The 14,639-nt window shown below is 36.9% G+C and overlaps 1 non-coding gene across 1 annotated transcript; it reads right to left on the minus strand.

Moving 5' to 3' along the window:
- Positions 1–12,761: 12,761 nt before the first annotated feature.
- On the minus strand, positions 12,762–12,867 carry LOC125094510 (U6 spliceosomal RNA). The gene has a single exon (XR_007125537.1). It is a non-coding gene; the product is annotated as a U6 spliceosomal RNA (small nuclear RNA).
- Between the last annotated feature and the right edge of the window lie 1,772 nt (positions 12,868–14,639).

Here is a 14,639-nt window from a genome sequence, read left to right on the forward strand (position 1 = left end):
TTACTACCCTGCGCGACTGAGTGCATTATCGGACCTCGGACGATTTACAAGCCCTTCCAGTTCCATAAACGCCTGTTGGATTATCTAGAGACTTGAGTAACGTACAAGAAACAAGTAGGGAGTAAAAGAAAATATAATTAAGCGCATAAATTTGGGCCACAGATTTCACAAGTGCTGTAGGAATTTGGGTGGAGGTGGGGCGGGAGGTTGACGTTGGAAACTAATGTAATCAGAGAAGTCTGTGTAGGATGGGTCTTTACAGAGGCTTTCCGTCTCAGTCACTATTTCTCCTTCCTGCTCCAATCACGTCAACAGGTTCATAGTTCACTTGCCTGATTCCCTTTTCCCCCGCTTCCAAACCATCTCTGATAATGCTACCCGACTGATCTTTCTAGTGAAATAGCTGATTTTTCCCCTATCTAAAATCTATTAAAGGCTACCTATTGCTTTCGGGAGGGAAAATCCTGGCATCGCTTAATAAACTATTGACAGTCTGGCCTCTTTTCCCACCACTTAACCCTGCCACCTTCCTTCCAGTCACACTAAGCAGCTGGGAATGTTTGAATGCTCTCTCTTTGCTCCTGCTGCCTGGAATGCTGCCCTATCCTCTTTCCCACGCTCTTCACTTGGTGCAGTTTTTCAACCTTTAAGACAAACTGGGACATCATTTGCTTCTGTGAGTATTAATAAAGGGAAACCTCACTAAAATGGAGAAAGGAGGAGAGAAAAGGAAGTTAGGAGGTGAAGCCTTTCCACTCAACTTGAATTACAGGAAGAATTGTCAATTACAGACCCCCAAAAGAAGAATCATCAGCATGAAAGAATTATCAATTACCAGCCCCTGCAAGGGAAAGATGTATATTGTGTCTCCTACCAGGTACTTCTACAAGATCTCTACTGCTGTCATTCAGCCCATTAGAAACCTTCATCACCTGGACTCCCCCCCCCAATGGACTTTTGTTCAGAATAACCCCTCCCAGCCTCCTCCTTCTTCCATGCAAAGTAATGTTCCTCTTTTTTGTTTGTTAAACTTGCCCATGGTTTTGCCATAGCTTGCATGTCCCGAATTGTAATCCTGTTATTCCCTACCCATTTTTGCTAGTAAAATAACCGACAGTTTTATTTTTCAGGTTAACACTCCCAACAAAACACCATCCTCCAGCATCCTGCCTTTCTCATTCTGTAGCTAATTGTGTGCTTTTTCAGGGCAGAAACATAAGCAGCCTATTTATTTTTGTTTCATGCACACCCCATGCAGTACTTGCCTCAAAGTAGACCCGGCATAAATGTCTGTTAACATGTTAAGATTCGAAAGCCTGAGGTGTGCCTGTGGGATAATAAAGAGAGTGGAGCATTTAGGAGTGTGCCTTGATTAAATAGGAGGGGTTGTGGTAGAAAAACCGGAGGAAGAAAATTGGAGGGGTGTAGCATATCCTGGAGACCACTGGAGATCCATTCCTTATTTATTTATCAACCATCTCTGCAAAGACACTGTATGCTTGGTGCTAAGATGGTGGCAACAGTATGGACAAAGGCAAGGAGCTAGATGAGGACTGGGCGTTTTCACAGCAGTGAATGGCCCAGTTGTTTGGAGCCCAGAACACATACAGTACAGTGGTGGGAACCAGGATTGAGAAGGCACAGTGGGGTCATTTTCTACCTGAAAAATTTGCATGACGGCAGGAACCAGTTATGAGAGATGCAATTTCAGGGGATGAGATGAACAGAACTGTACTCTAGAATGGTTATTCGACAGCACTTGGCCTACGTTGTGTAAGCCCTGAGCCTTGGCTTTTCTTTCTTTTTTTTTTTTTTTTAAATTTTTTTATTTTTTCAGCATAACAGTATTCATTATTTTTGCACCACACCCAGTGCTCCATGCAATCCGTGCCCTCTACAATACCCACCACCTGGTGCCCCCAACCTCCCACCCCCCCACCCCTTCAAAATTCTCAGATCGTTTTTCAGAGTCCATAGTCTCTCATGGTTCACCTCCCCTTCCACTTTCCCTCAACTCCCTTCTCCTCTCCATCTCCCCTTGTCCTCCATGCTATTTGTTATGCTCCACAAATAAGTGAAACCATATGATAATTGACTCTCTCTGCTTGACTTATTTCACTCAGCATAATCTCTTCCAGTACCGTCCATGTTGCTACAAAACTTGGGTATTCATCCTTTCTTTTTTCTTTTTCTTTTTTTTTTTTTACAGCTTTATAAACATATATTTTTATCCCCAGGGGTACAGGTCTGCGAATCGCCAAGTTTACACACTTCACAACACTCACCATAGCACATACCCTCCCCAATATCCATAACCCCACCCCCTCTCCCAACCCCCTCCCCCCATCAACCCTCAGTTTGTTTTGTGAGATTAAGAGTCACTTATGGTTTGTCTCCCTCCCAATCCCATCTTGTTTCATTTACTCTTCTCCTACCCCCTCAACCCCCCATGTTGCATCTCCTCTCCCTCATATCAGGGAGATCATATGATAGTTGTCTTTCTCCGATTGACTTATTTCGCTAAGCATGATACCCTCTAGTTCCATCCACGTCGTCGCAAATGGCAAGATTTCATTTCTTTTGATGGCTGCATAGTATTCCATTGTGTATATATACCACTTCTTCTTTATCCATTCGTCTGTAGATGGACATCTAGGTTCTTTCCATAGTTTGGCTATTGTAGACATTGCTGCTATAAACATTCGGGTGCACGTGCCCCTTCGGATCACTACGTTTGTATCTTTAGGGTAAATACCCAGCAGTGCAATTGCAGGGTCATAGGGTAGTTCTATTTTCAACATTTTGAGGAACCTCCATGCTGTTTTCCAGAGTGGTTGCACCAGCTTGCATTCCCACCAACAGTGTAGGAGGGTTCCCCTTTCTCCACATCCTCGCCAGCATTTGTCATTTCCTGACTTGTTAATTTTAGCCATTCTGACTGGTGTGAGGTGATATCTCATGGTGGTTTTGATTTGTATTTCCCTGATGCCGAGTGATATGGAGCACTTTTTCATGTGTCTGTTGGCCATCTGGATGTCTTCTTTGCAGAAATGTCTGTTCATGTCCTCTGCCCATTTCTTGATTGGATTATTTGTTCTTTGGGTGTTGAGTTAACAAAACCAAAAGACAACTGACAGAATGGGAGAAGATATTTGCCAATGACATATCAGATAAAGGGCTAGTGTCCAAAATCTATAAAGAACTTAGCCTTGGCTTTTCTTTTTGTAATACAAGCAACTGACAAAAGATGGTTATCTCAAAACAAACAAACAAACAAACAAACAAACAAACATTGCCAACCACAAGACTAGATAAAGACTCAGGCCACCGAGTACCCCACTGAGGCTCCTTTGTAATCTTGGTTGATTTCAATAATTGACCATTTAGATCATTTGTCTTTTCTCTTCCTGAGCTTTAAATTTGCACTCGTATGTTTTAAATTCCCTAAGACTTAGACCCTCACCCCGGCTCCAATAAAAGCAGAACCCTTAGCCTGTGCACACTTCTGTGTTCGCCATGTCCTGTCCTGCTGCCTTGTGCAAACTTGCTGTGTGGCCTCAGCTGTGCTGTGTGATTTCCAGGTCTTATACTTCTGTTTTTTTCAAAGTTTCCCATTGTTGTTGAAGGGCATCTTGCAATCATAATAAGGAGCACAGGAGCTGGTCCAAACACAACACTGGGTATCAATATACTACGACTGGCACAAAACAATGTGATGGGTTGTGTAAGTGATACCAGAACTCTCTTACTCAAGCCGCAACTCTTTACATAATGTAGAAAACTTAGAGACCAGTTGGTTTCAAGACTCTTAGGAGACATTATTAAACTTATGATTCCTGGTGGCACCATAGAATCAGGATGGGCCCATCTCAAAACTAACTCAGAAAACAAAACCATAGCAAAAAATTTGATAGGTCAGTATCCTTGCATACTCTTATCACATCTTTTCCAATATTTTCACACTACTTCCCTTTTTCTTTTAATAATCTGGGCCACGTTGAAAAAATTCCCAGAGCCATGAACAAAAGAGATAGGATGAGAGGGTGCTTGTGTTGGCTTTTATAAGTGACATTTGGCAAAAACTCAATTTCTTCATCTCTTAAAATGGGGTTAGTAATAGTACCTCTGAGAGTTATGAGGATTTAATGGTGTAATTCGTGTAGAGTGGTTACGACCCACAAGTAAGCGCTCAGTAGATGTCAGTTGTGACTATCACCAACCTCGTTATTATTATAGGTTGTCATCACATTGGCAGGAATGTTGAAAGCAAGAGAATGGTTGCATGCTCTGAGGGAATGAATGTGGAGAGACCAGAAGAGCAGGCACTAAACCATACAACCATACCTTAGGGGGGTAGAAAGAAAAAGTGAAGACAGGAAGATAAAAAAGGAAGGCAGTAACAGGGTTACAGTAGAATTATAGAAATCAAGATGGAGTAGAAACTCCATAAAGATCAACATTATTTAATATCTCAGGTGTTAAGAAGAACAGAATCGAAGGAAAACCATTGAGTTAACCCACAGGTGACATGTGGGTAAGAGTTTTCACCAGAGCAGTGTGGAGGGAAGTTGGCTTGACCTAGAGAGTAGCTGGAGAAGAGGTAAGAGCAGCTTGCTACTGACTGGCTGCAAATAGGGATAGTACATTCTGCATTTCTGGATTTCATTCCTTCTTACTCAGCCACTATATATACATAAGAGTTATAGCACAGAGTTACAGAAAATAAAAATAAGGCCAATTTCATTTGTAGAACCAAATCAATACCTTATGCTTAAATTAGAATAAATTCATGACTCTCCCTTCTATTCCCACCCTTGGTTTTTAAGTTAAACAGCTGCTTTTCCTCTTCATGAATTTTATTTCCAGGTCCTCCCATGTGTCAGTGGCTTTCAGGAGTTACATAAGTCCTCTAGGTTCTTGATGAGTTAAGGAGGATGAGGAGGTGTGAACAAACACTGTATTCAGTGAAAGGGAGGATTTTGAAACTCTGTTCATGTGTTTTCAGTAATTGTTCCAAGTTTTCAAGGTTATTCAATGACTGGGATCCTTGTGTGATTTTCCAAGCTTTACTGGTAAGAACGATCTCAGATATTTGTTTAAGGTACTGATTCCCAGACCCTTCACATAAGGATTCTCATTCAGAAGATCATTAAAGAGACCCAGGAATGCGTATTTTTGACAACTGTCAAAAACGATTCTTACAGCTCAACAAATTTGGGAAACATTGACCTAGCTTTTGTATTTTCATTGCTGGCAGCTGAAGAAGGCTTTTCCCCAAATTTCTAAAAATAAAATATCTTCTAAAGAGAAGTTGTCTAACTAGATAAAATACTTATATACATACTAGGTGTACAGCACTGTATTATATACTTCTGTCATATTTAAAATTAAAGATGGGTAAGAATACTCAGAAAAATTGTATATTAAATGAAATGAGGAGTAGGGGTAGAAAGGAAGGCAGTTTATTGCTGCAAAAAAAAAAGATAGTTAAAATATTAGAAATCTAATGTTGCAAACGGCATTTTGTAAAGTGCAAGAGCTTCAAAATCATGCCTGAAATTTTCTTTGATGTTCAGTTGTAAATGGTGACTTTGGACTAGATTTAGGGGAGAAACCAATTACGCTTTAAAGTGTTCTTGTAAAAGGCTTTAAATGAAAGAAAATCCTTATGTGTGGTTGCAGCAATTTAAATTGGAGGCTTTTAACAAATTACTAACCCTTCCCCTCTTAAAAAGTGTCTTTCATTTGAAATGAAAATTTAAGTTGTTATTTATGCTCTGTTAGCATCCTTATATAGAGACTCAACAGCATGTTTTACATTTCCAAATTTTTATTTCTTGATTTTGCTGGAAGGAATATACTAATCCATTGATTTTTTAAAAGCGAGGTAAAACAATTTATTTTGACAAGGGCAGACGGTACTTTCTTCCTCCACATTCTGGTACCAAAAGATTACATTTAATAGTGATTTCAGCATGTGAGTGGCAAGGTCTAGGTTGGGTTCGGACCAAGTGCACTAACTTTACTAAAATCCTGTTCTGTTGTTTGGATTAAAAGAAACACAGGAGAAACATTTACATCTGATACAAAAAAATAAAATCAGTAAGTATTTATGATGAAGAAGAAAGAATGGAGGAAATAGAACTTTGATTATGGGCATTGATAAACATAAGTAGGCAACTATGTCAAAAGCCATTAATCTGCTAAAAATATTACGTTTTTAGAGGTGTCTGGTCTGGGTGGCTCAGTCAGATGAGCAACCAACTCTTGATTTCAGCTCAGGTCATGATCTCAGGGTCCTGATATTGAGCTCTGAGTCAGGTCTGCTCTCAGTGGGAGTCTATTAGAGATTTTCTCTCTCTCCCTCTCTTCTGGCCATCCCCCTGCTAGCTCTCTCTCTCTCTCTGTCTCTGTCAAATAAATAAATAAATAAAATCTTAAAAAACACTATGTTTTTTTTTAAAAGATTTTTTTTATTTGTTTATTTGACAGACAGAAATCACAAGTAGGCAGAAAGGCAGGCAGAGAGAGGAGGTGAAGTAGAATCCCTGCCAAGCAGAGAGCCTGATGTGGAACTCAATCCCAGGACCCTGAGATCATGACCTGAGCCGAAGGCAGAGGCTTAACCCACTGAGCCACCCAGGCGCCCCCCAAAATATTATGTTTTAAAAACTGAATTGGCTAAATTTATTATTGAGGAGGAAAAAAAAAAAAAGAAAAAGGAAAACAGAATGCATGAAGGTAACCCATAAGGGCTTCAAAGCTACAGTGAACTTTCAACTCTACTCAATGAAATTAAACCCATTGTTGTTATACAACCTCCTGCTACCAGTAAATAGTGTCCATTCAGTTTACATTAATAGATACATTGAATTTATTCTGACATCCCAATTTTTATAATTCTTTAAGAAATATTGATTGTTCACTTTTGTCTCACCTGAGCCAGAAACAACAATTTTTATTCCCGTAATTATTTTCCCTTTGCAGCACCATTCCTTCGGTTAAGGAGTGTGTAGAGTGACTGGTAACAGAATTGTTCACAGAATTAAGTCAAAAGTTGAGACTATTTCAGGATGGTATTGGTAATATGGTCAGTGAGCTAAAATAAAATCTTCCTAGAGGTGATGTTACCGTAATCCATGTTATCCTGTTGGATCTGTTAACCTAAAGTTGACAAACTGATTAATAAAATACATGGCCATTGATTAATTTACAATTTTTGGCTATGCCTATCCCTTTTCCCTCCCTCTTTCATTTTTTTTTTTTTGTTCATTCATTTCTTTACATGGAGCAGTGGTTTCCAATCTAAGATCCTGAGGCTCCTAAATATTTTTTTGTTGGTGTTAATCTGCTCTCAAAGTTATTTTTGTTTCTCATTAATGCATCAGAGCAACATTGGTATTTATTGATGTGTTTTGTTTGTTTATTTATCTATCCAGCTTTTTTGAGATGTAATTGACATACAACATTGTATAGGTTTGAGGTCTTAGTTTGACATATTTACATGTTGAGAAATTATTACCACTATATCATTAGAGAAAACCTCCAACCTCTCACACATAATTTACTTTTTTTCACAGTGAGATCATTTAAGATATACTCTCTCAGTAACTTGCAAGGAGATAATACTGTATTGTTAACCATAATCACTATGTTGTACATTGGATCCCCTGAACTTATTTATCTTATAATTGGAAGCTTTTACCAGCATACCCCCATTTTCCTCACCTTTCCCCCCTCTGATAGCCATCATTTGCTGTTACTATGAGTTTGCTTTTTTAAGAATTCCACAAATAAGTGAGATCATACAGTATTTATTTTCTGTCTGACTTTTTTCACGTAGCATAATGGCCTCAGACACATCCATGTTACTGCAAATGGAAGATCTCTTTTTTTCTAATGGCTTGAATAGTATTCCGTTGTGGTTTATAAATATTCCATTTTGTATGTGTGTGTGTGTGTGTGTGACACTTAGGTTATTTCCATATCTTAGCTGTTGTAAACAATGGTGCAATGAACATGGGAATGCAGATATCTCCTAAAGATACTAATTTCCAGGGTGCCTGGGTGGCTCAGTGGGTTAAAGCCTCTGCCTTCAGCTCAAGTCATGACCCCAGAGTCCTCGGACCAAGCCCGGCATCGGGGTCTCTGCTTAGCAGGGAGCCTTCTTCCTCCCCCCTCTCTCTCTCTGCCTGCCTCTCTGCCTACTTGTGATCTCTGTCTGTCAAATAAATAAATAAAATATTTAAAAAAGAAAAAGATACTAATTTCCTTTCCTTTATATACCCAGAAGCAGGATTGCTGGATCATATGGTTGTTCTAGTGTTAATTTTTTCAAGAACCTCCATACTGTTTTCCATTGTGGAAAATATTCCCACCAACAAGGCATAGGATTTCCTTTTCTTCACTTCCTTGCCAACACTTGTTATTTTTTGTCTTTTTGGTAATAGCCATTTTAACAGGAGTGAAATGATATCTCATTGTGGTTTCAATTTACATTTCCCTGATGACTAGTGATGTTGGGCATCTTTTAATGTACCTGTTGGCCATTCGTATGTCTTTTTTGGAAAAATGCCTGTTTAGTTTCTCTGCCTATTTTAATAGGATTTTATTTATTTTTTATTTGCTGTTGAGATTTTGAGTTCCTTATATATTTTAGATATTACTCCTTTATGAGATATATGATTTACAAATATTTTTCTTCCACTCTGTAGATTGCCTTTTCATTTTGTCAATCGGTTCTTTTGCTGTGCAGAAGTTTTTTAGTTTGATGTAGTCTCACCTGTTTATTTTGCTCTTGTTGCTTGTGCTTTTGGTCTTATATCCTAAAAGTCATTGCAGACTCAATGTTGAGGAGCTTTCCCCCATGTTTTCCCTAAGTTTTATGGTTTCAGGTCTTAAGTTTTTCAATTTCTTCCAAGTTAATTTTTGTGAATGACATAAGATAGAGGTCTGATTTAATTTCTCTGCATGTGATTATCAGTTTACTCAGAATCGTTTATCAAAGAGAGTATCCTTTTATATCATCAGATATTTTTGGCTCACTTGTGGAATATTGGTTTACCATTTATACAAAGGTTTATTTCCGAGCTCTCAATTATGTACCAGTGGTCTACATATCTATTTTTATGCCAGCACCATATTGTTTTGATTACTGTAGCTTTTAATAACTTGAAATGAGGAGGTATGATGCTTTATCTCTTTCTCAGGAATGCTTTTACTATTCAGGGTATTTTGTTGTTCCATATGAATTTTTAGGATTTTTTTTTTAAATTTCTGTGAAAAATGCCACTGGAATTTTAACAGGGACTACATTGAATCAGTAGATGGCTTTGGAGTAGTTTAGATATTTAACAGTATTCTTCTGATCCACAAACACAAGATATCTTTCCATTTGTGTCTTCTTAAATGTCTTTCATCAAAGTCTTGTCATGTTTATTTTACAGCTCTTTCACCTTTCTGGTTAAATTTATTCCCAAGTATTTTATTGTTTTTGATACTATTGTGAATGGGATTTTTAGTGTTTTCTTTTTTCAGATTTTTGTTTTTAGAATATAGAAATGCAACTGACTTCTGTATGTTGATTTTATATTCTGCAACCTTACTGAATTCATTGATTAATTAGAACTTGTTTTTTCCTGGAGTCTTTAGGATTTTTTATATATGAGATCATATCATCTGTAAACAAAGATGGTTTTGCTTCTTCCCTTCTGATTTGGATGCCTTCTATTTCTTTTTCTTGTCTGATTGCTCTAGTGAAGATTTCAAGTACTATGCTTAATAGCAGTGGTAAGAGTGGGAGCCCTTGTGTTCTTCCTGATCTGAGAGGAAAAGCTTTCAAACTTCACCATTGTGCAGGATGTTCATTTTGGGCTTGTCATATCTTCCTTCATTATCTGAGGTACATTCCTTCTTAACCCAATTTGTTCAGTTTTTTGTAATGAAAGGTTGTTATATTTTGTCAAATCCTTTTTCTTCATCTTATTGACAGGATTATATGATTTTTATTTTTCATTCTATTAAAATGGTATATCACATTTATTGATTTGTGTTTGTTGACACATTCTTGGATTCCAGAGATAAACTCCACTTGATCATGGTATATGATTTTTTAAAGTGCTGTTGAATTCACTTTGCTAATATTTTGTTGAGAATTTTGCATTTGTATTAATCAGAGATATTGGCCTGTAGTTTTCTTTTCTTGTAGTGTCCTTACCTGGCTTTGTTATCAGGGTAGTGGTGGCCTCACAAAATGAGTGTGGGAGTCAGTTTTTTTAAGGGTTTGACAAATATTGGTGTTAATTACTTAAATTTCTGGTAGAATTCACCAGGGAAACCATCTGGCCTTCGCCTTTTCTTTGTTGGGAGATTTTTGATTACTCATTATTGGACTATTCAGGTTTTCTATTTTTTTCTTTTTTTCATGATTTAGTCTTGGTAGTTGTATGCTTCTGGGAATTTGGCCACTTCTTCCAGGTCATCCAATTTATTGGCATGTAATTATTTAAAGTAATTCTTAGGATCCTTTTTATTTCTGTGGTATCAGACATAATGTCTCCTCTTTCATTTATGTGATTTTATTTATTTGAGTCTTTTTTTTAATAAGTCTAGCTAAAGCTTTGTCAATTTTATTTATCTTTTCAAGAAATCAGATATTAACTTCATTGATCTTTTCTAATGTTTCTCTGCTTTCTTATTTCATTTATTTCTGGTCTGATCTTTGTGATTTTTCTTCCTTTAGAAAACTTTGGGTTGAATTTATTCTTCTTTTCCTAGTTCCTTAAAGGGTAAAATTAGGATCTTTACTTGAGATCTTTGTTTTTTTTTTAATGTAGGCATTTATCACTATAAACTTTCTTTTTAGAACTGCTTTTGCTGCCTCCCATAGGTTTTAGTATGCTGTTTCCATTTTTGTTTGCTTCAAGATATTTTTAATTTCTCTTTTTTATTTCTCCTTTAAGTGAGTGGTTATTAAAGAGTATGTTATTTAACTTCCACAAATTAGTGAATTTTGCAGATTTCCTCCATATTTATTTCAAGTTTCATACCATTGTGGTCAGAAAAGGTGGTTGATTTTAATCTTTTAATCCTTTTAAATTTGCTAAGACTTGTTTTGTGAACTCTCTTTTGCTCCAGAGAATATTCTGTGTGCTTGAGAAAAGTATATATTCTGCTGTTGTAATGAATGTTCTTTATATGTCTACTAGGTCTAAAGTATGTATGGAATATCTGTTGGTCTAAAGTGTAGTTCAACTCCATTCTGTCCATATTTATTATTTTTCTGGATGATCTCCCAAGCTCTTAAGGAATCCTTGAATGTAAGAATGGGAAGTCAGGTGTGGTGATATCCAAAAATTGTATTTAATATTTTAAAAAATGTCAACAAATTATATGTTCATACTAGATAAAGCTACACAGATTAAAAAAAACTGTGGCTGAATTTCTTTATTTCTATTCAGTATTAAGTCAACAGAATATAATAATGTTGGTTGTCTCATATTGATTAGAATCTCTAATGCATAGACTTATATGTCTTTGATTAATTAAAAATAAAGTAGAAAACAAAGGAAGTAAATATACTTTCTTTTAAAAAGGGTTTTTAGGGGCGCCTGGGTGGCTCAGTGGGTTGAGCCGCTGCCTTCGGCTCGGGTCGTGATCTCAGGGTCCTGGGATCTAGTCCCGCGTCGGGCTCTCTGCTCAGCAGGGAGCCTGCTTCCCTTCCTCTCTCTCTGCCTGCCTCTCTGCCTACTTGTGATCTCTGTCAAATAAATAAATAAAATCTTTAAAAAAAAATAAAAATAAAAAGGGTTTTTAAATATGGAATGGAGAAGAGGTGAATTTAAAATGATTCTTGGTGACAAAGGTTAGGAGCTACTGATTTAGAAAATTGTACCCAAAAAGCAAAATCTATACATGGCCACCAGGCAATGTTCCCATTTATTTAAATAAAGTTTTATTGGAATATAGCCATGTGCTATGGCTGCTTTCCTACGTGATACAATGACAGAGTTCCACAGTTGCTACAGAGACTTTGTGACTGGCAAAGCCTAAAATATTTATCACCTAGCCCTTTTCAGAGGTTTATCCTATCCTGGAGTATTTCCTGCACAAAGTAAGACATAGTAGGAGGAATTAAGACATTTAGGTGCTCCCTTAGTTGATCTCCAACTAACTGCTTTGCCCAATAAACCAATGTTCTCTGGTATTCCTGTTAAGCCTACTAACTAATATCCACTATAAGCTGAAAACAGTTGAGCTACTATTTTTCTAAAAATCTACTCTTTTTAAAAAATTTTTTTAAAATTTTTTATAAACATATAATGTATTTTTATCTCCAGGGGTACAAGTCTGTGAATTGCCAGGTTTACACATTTCACAGCACTCACCATAGCATATACCCTCCCCAATGTCCATAACCCCACCACCCTCTCCCTATCCCCCTCCCCCCAGCAACCCGCAGCCTGTTTTGTGAGATTGAGTCTTTTACGGTTTGTCTCCCTTCCGATCCCATCTTCTTTCATTTTTTCTTTTCCTACCCCCCATTCTATTGCATAAAAATATGGAATGCGGGGCGCCTGGGTGGCTCAGTGGGTTAAAGCCTCTGCCTTCGGCTCGGGTCATGATCTCAGGGTTCTGAGATGGAGCCCCAAGTCGGGCTCTCTGCTCAGCGGGGAGCCTGCTTCCCTCTCTCTCTCTCTCTGCCTGCCTCTCTGCCTACTTGTGATCTCTGTCTGTCAAAAAAATAAATAAAATCTTTAAAAAAAAATATGGAACGCTTCACGAATTTGTGTGTCATCCTTGAGCAGGGGCCATGCTAATCTTCTCTGTACCATTCCAATTTTAGATATGTGCTGCTGAAGCGAGCACTAAAAATCTACTCTTAATGCCCATATATTTCTGCTCCCATCATATACCTTGTACATTTTCTAAGACACACTTGTGTTTGTTCCCAAATGTGTTTATGTCATTTGTTCCTGCCGTCATAATTATATCATTTAATTAAATATTATGTAAGTTGAGAAAATGAATAAAATAGGAGTATTGGTTCTCTGAAAAATAAGCTGGATGCATTGGAAAGATGAAACAATAAAACAGTTGCTGCTAGATTAAATTGTAGGCAAGACAACTGGAAACAAGTGGGAAAAACTGTAAAATCTGTGACTCAGTTTGTGGACTGCTTTGCCCCAGTTTTCACTATATAGAATGTGAAGCTCGAAATCAGGGACAATGCATCACTGGTGTGGTTTCTGCAAGAAATGCCAGTGAGTCTACCTAAGGCCTTGACCTTGTAACAAAATATTGGCAAATTTATTTACACATGTAGCTTTTAAGTTAAACACTTTTATAGGTATATGTGTAATACTTTCTAGGATTCCTCCTCTTAACTGAAATGTTTAATTAATCTACCCATTACTGGTCCCACTCTTATTGAATAAAAGTGTTTCTTCCATTTTTGTTAACCAAAAATTTACCTTGATGAGGATGGAATTATAAATACAATAATTTATTTGAGCCCAAGTGTTTATAGTAATAGACCTCAGCAGTTAACGAACTTTAATATGTCTAAAAAATCACTTGAAAAGCTTACTAACAATCCAGACTTTTTTTTAAGAGAGAGAGAGAGATTGAGCACAAATGATGTGATGTAGAGGGAAAGAGAGAAGGAGAATCAAGCTTAGTGTGGAGCTTGTCATGACCCAGAGATCATGACCTGAGCTGAAATCAAGTCAGATGCTTAACTGACAGCCATCCAGGCACCCAGAGAATGCAGATTCTTGGGCTTTAAGACTTTGATTTCAATTCATTCCATAGGTTTAGTGGAGAACAGGAATTACATTTTTCGTAATATCAAAGGAAAATTGTTTAAGAGGGTAATCATGATTTACTTACAAATATATAAGAGCACTTGTCAAAAAATTTTATTTAACTAATTATTTTTATTTATTTATTAAATTGTTATTTCTTTATATATCTTATTTCCTTATATATTTATTTATATATATTTATGTATTATATAATATATATTATAAATATATATTTATTTATATACTTAATAAATTATTTATTAAAATTATTTATTTTGTTTATTATTTTATTTAACTGATTTATTAACTGATTTAACTGATTAATTAATGAACAATCTAGTAAAATGCTACAATGAGTTCTATGGAGAATTCAAAGGTCTGCACATATCTAGGCAGTAAGGAACGCTGAAATAGATTTGCTTCCATAGATTCAAAACTGACTTCTTGATGTAAGATGGAAGGAGGAAGAATATTAATTCTACTTCCATCAGAAGTCAGTCATTTTCAATTCTATAGACAAGAATCATTTGTAGTACTACCAGTGATTTGCAATTTATAGAAATTAGAAATAGCTCAAAGACGAGAAAGGCCCAGGGACCCCATAGAATCAGATAACCCCAAAGGTTGTGCTAGACAAGGTAGAATTTTCCATTAAAGACAGCTGGTCATCTCTTTGGTCCATCTGAAATTCTTTCACAATTTTTCCCTACAATACTTTGCTCTGGCAATTCTAATACTTTGTGGTTACGGTTAGGGTTAGATGGGTCATGATCTGAGGTATCCTTTTAACAGCCTGTAATCAAGGCTGTTGAATTATTTCCCCCATTAGAGAGC

This window comes from Lutra lutra, chromosome 2, assembly GCF_902655055.1.
Source record: "Lutra lutra chromosome 2, mLutLut1.2, whole genome shotgun sequence".
Classification (NCBI taxonomy): Eukaryota; Metazoa; Chordata; class Mammalia; order Carnivora; family Mustelidae; genus Lutra; species Lutra lutra.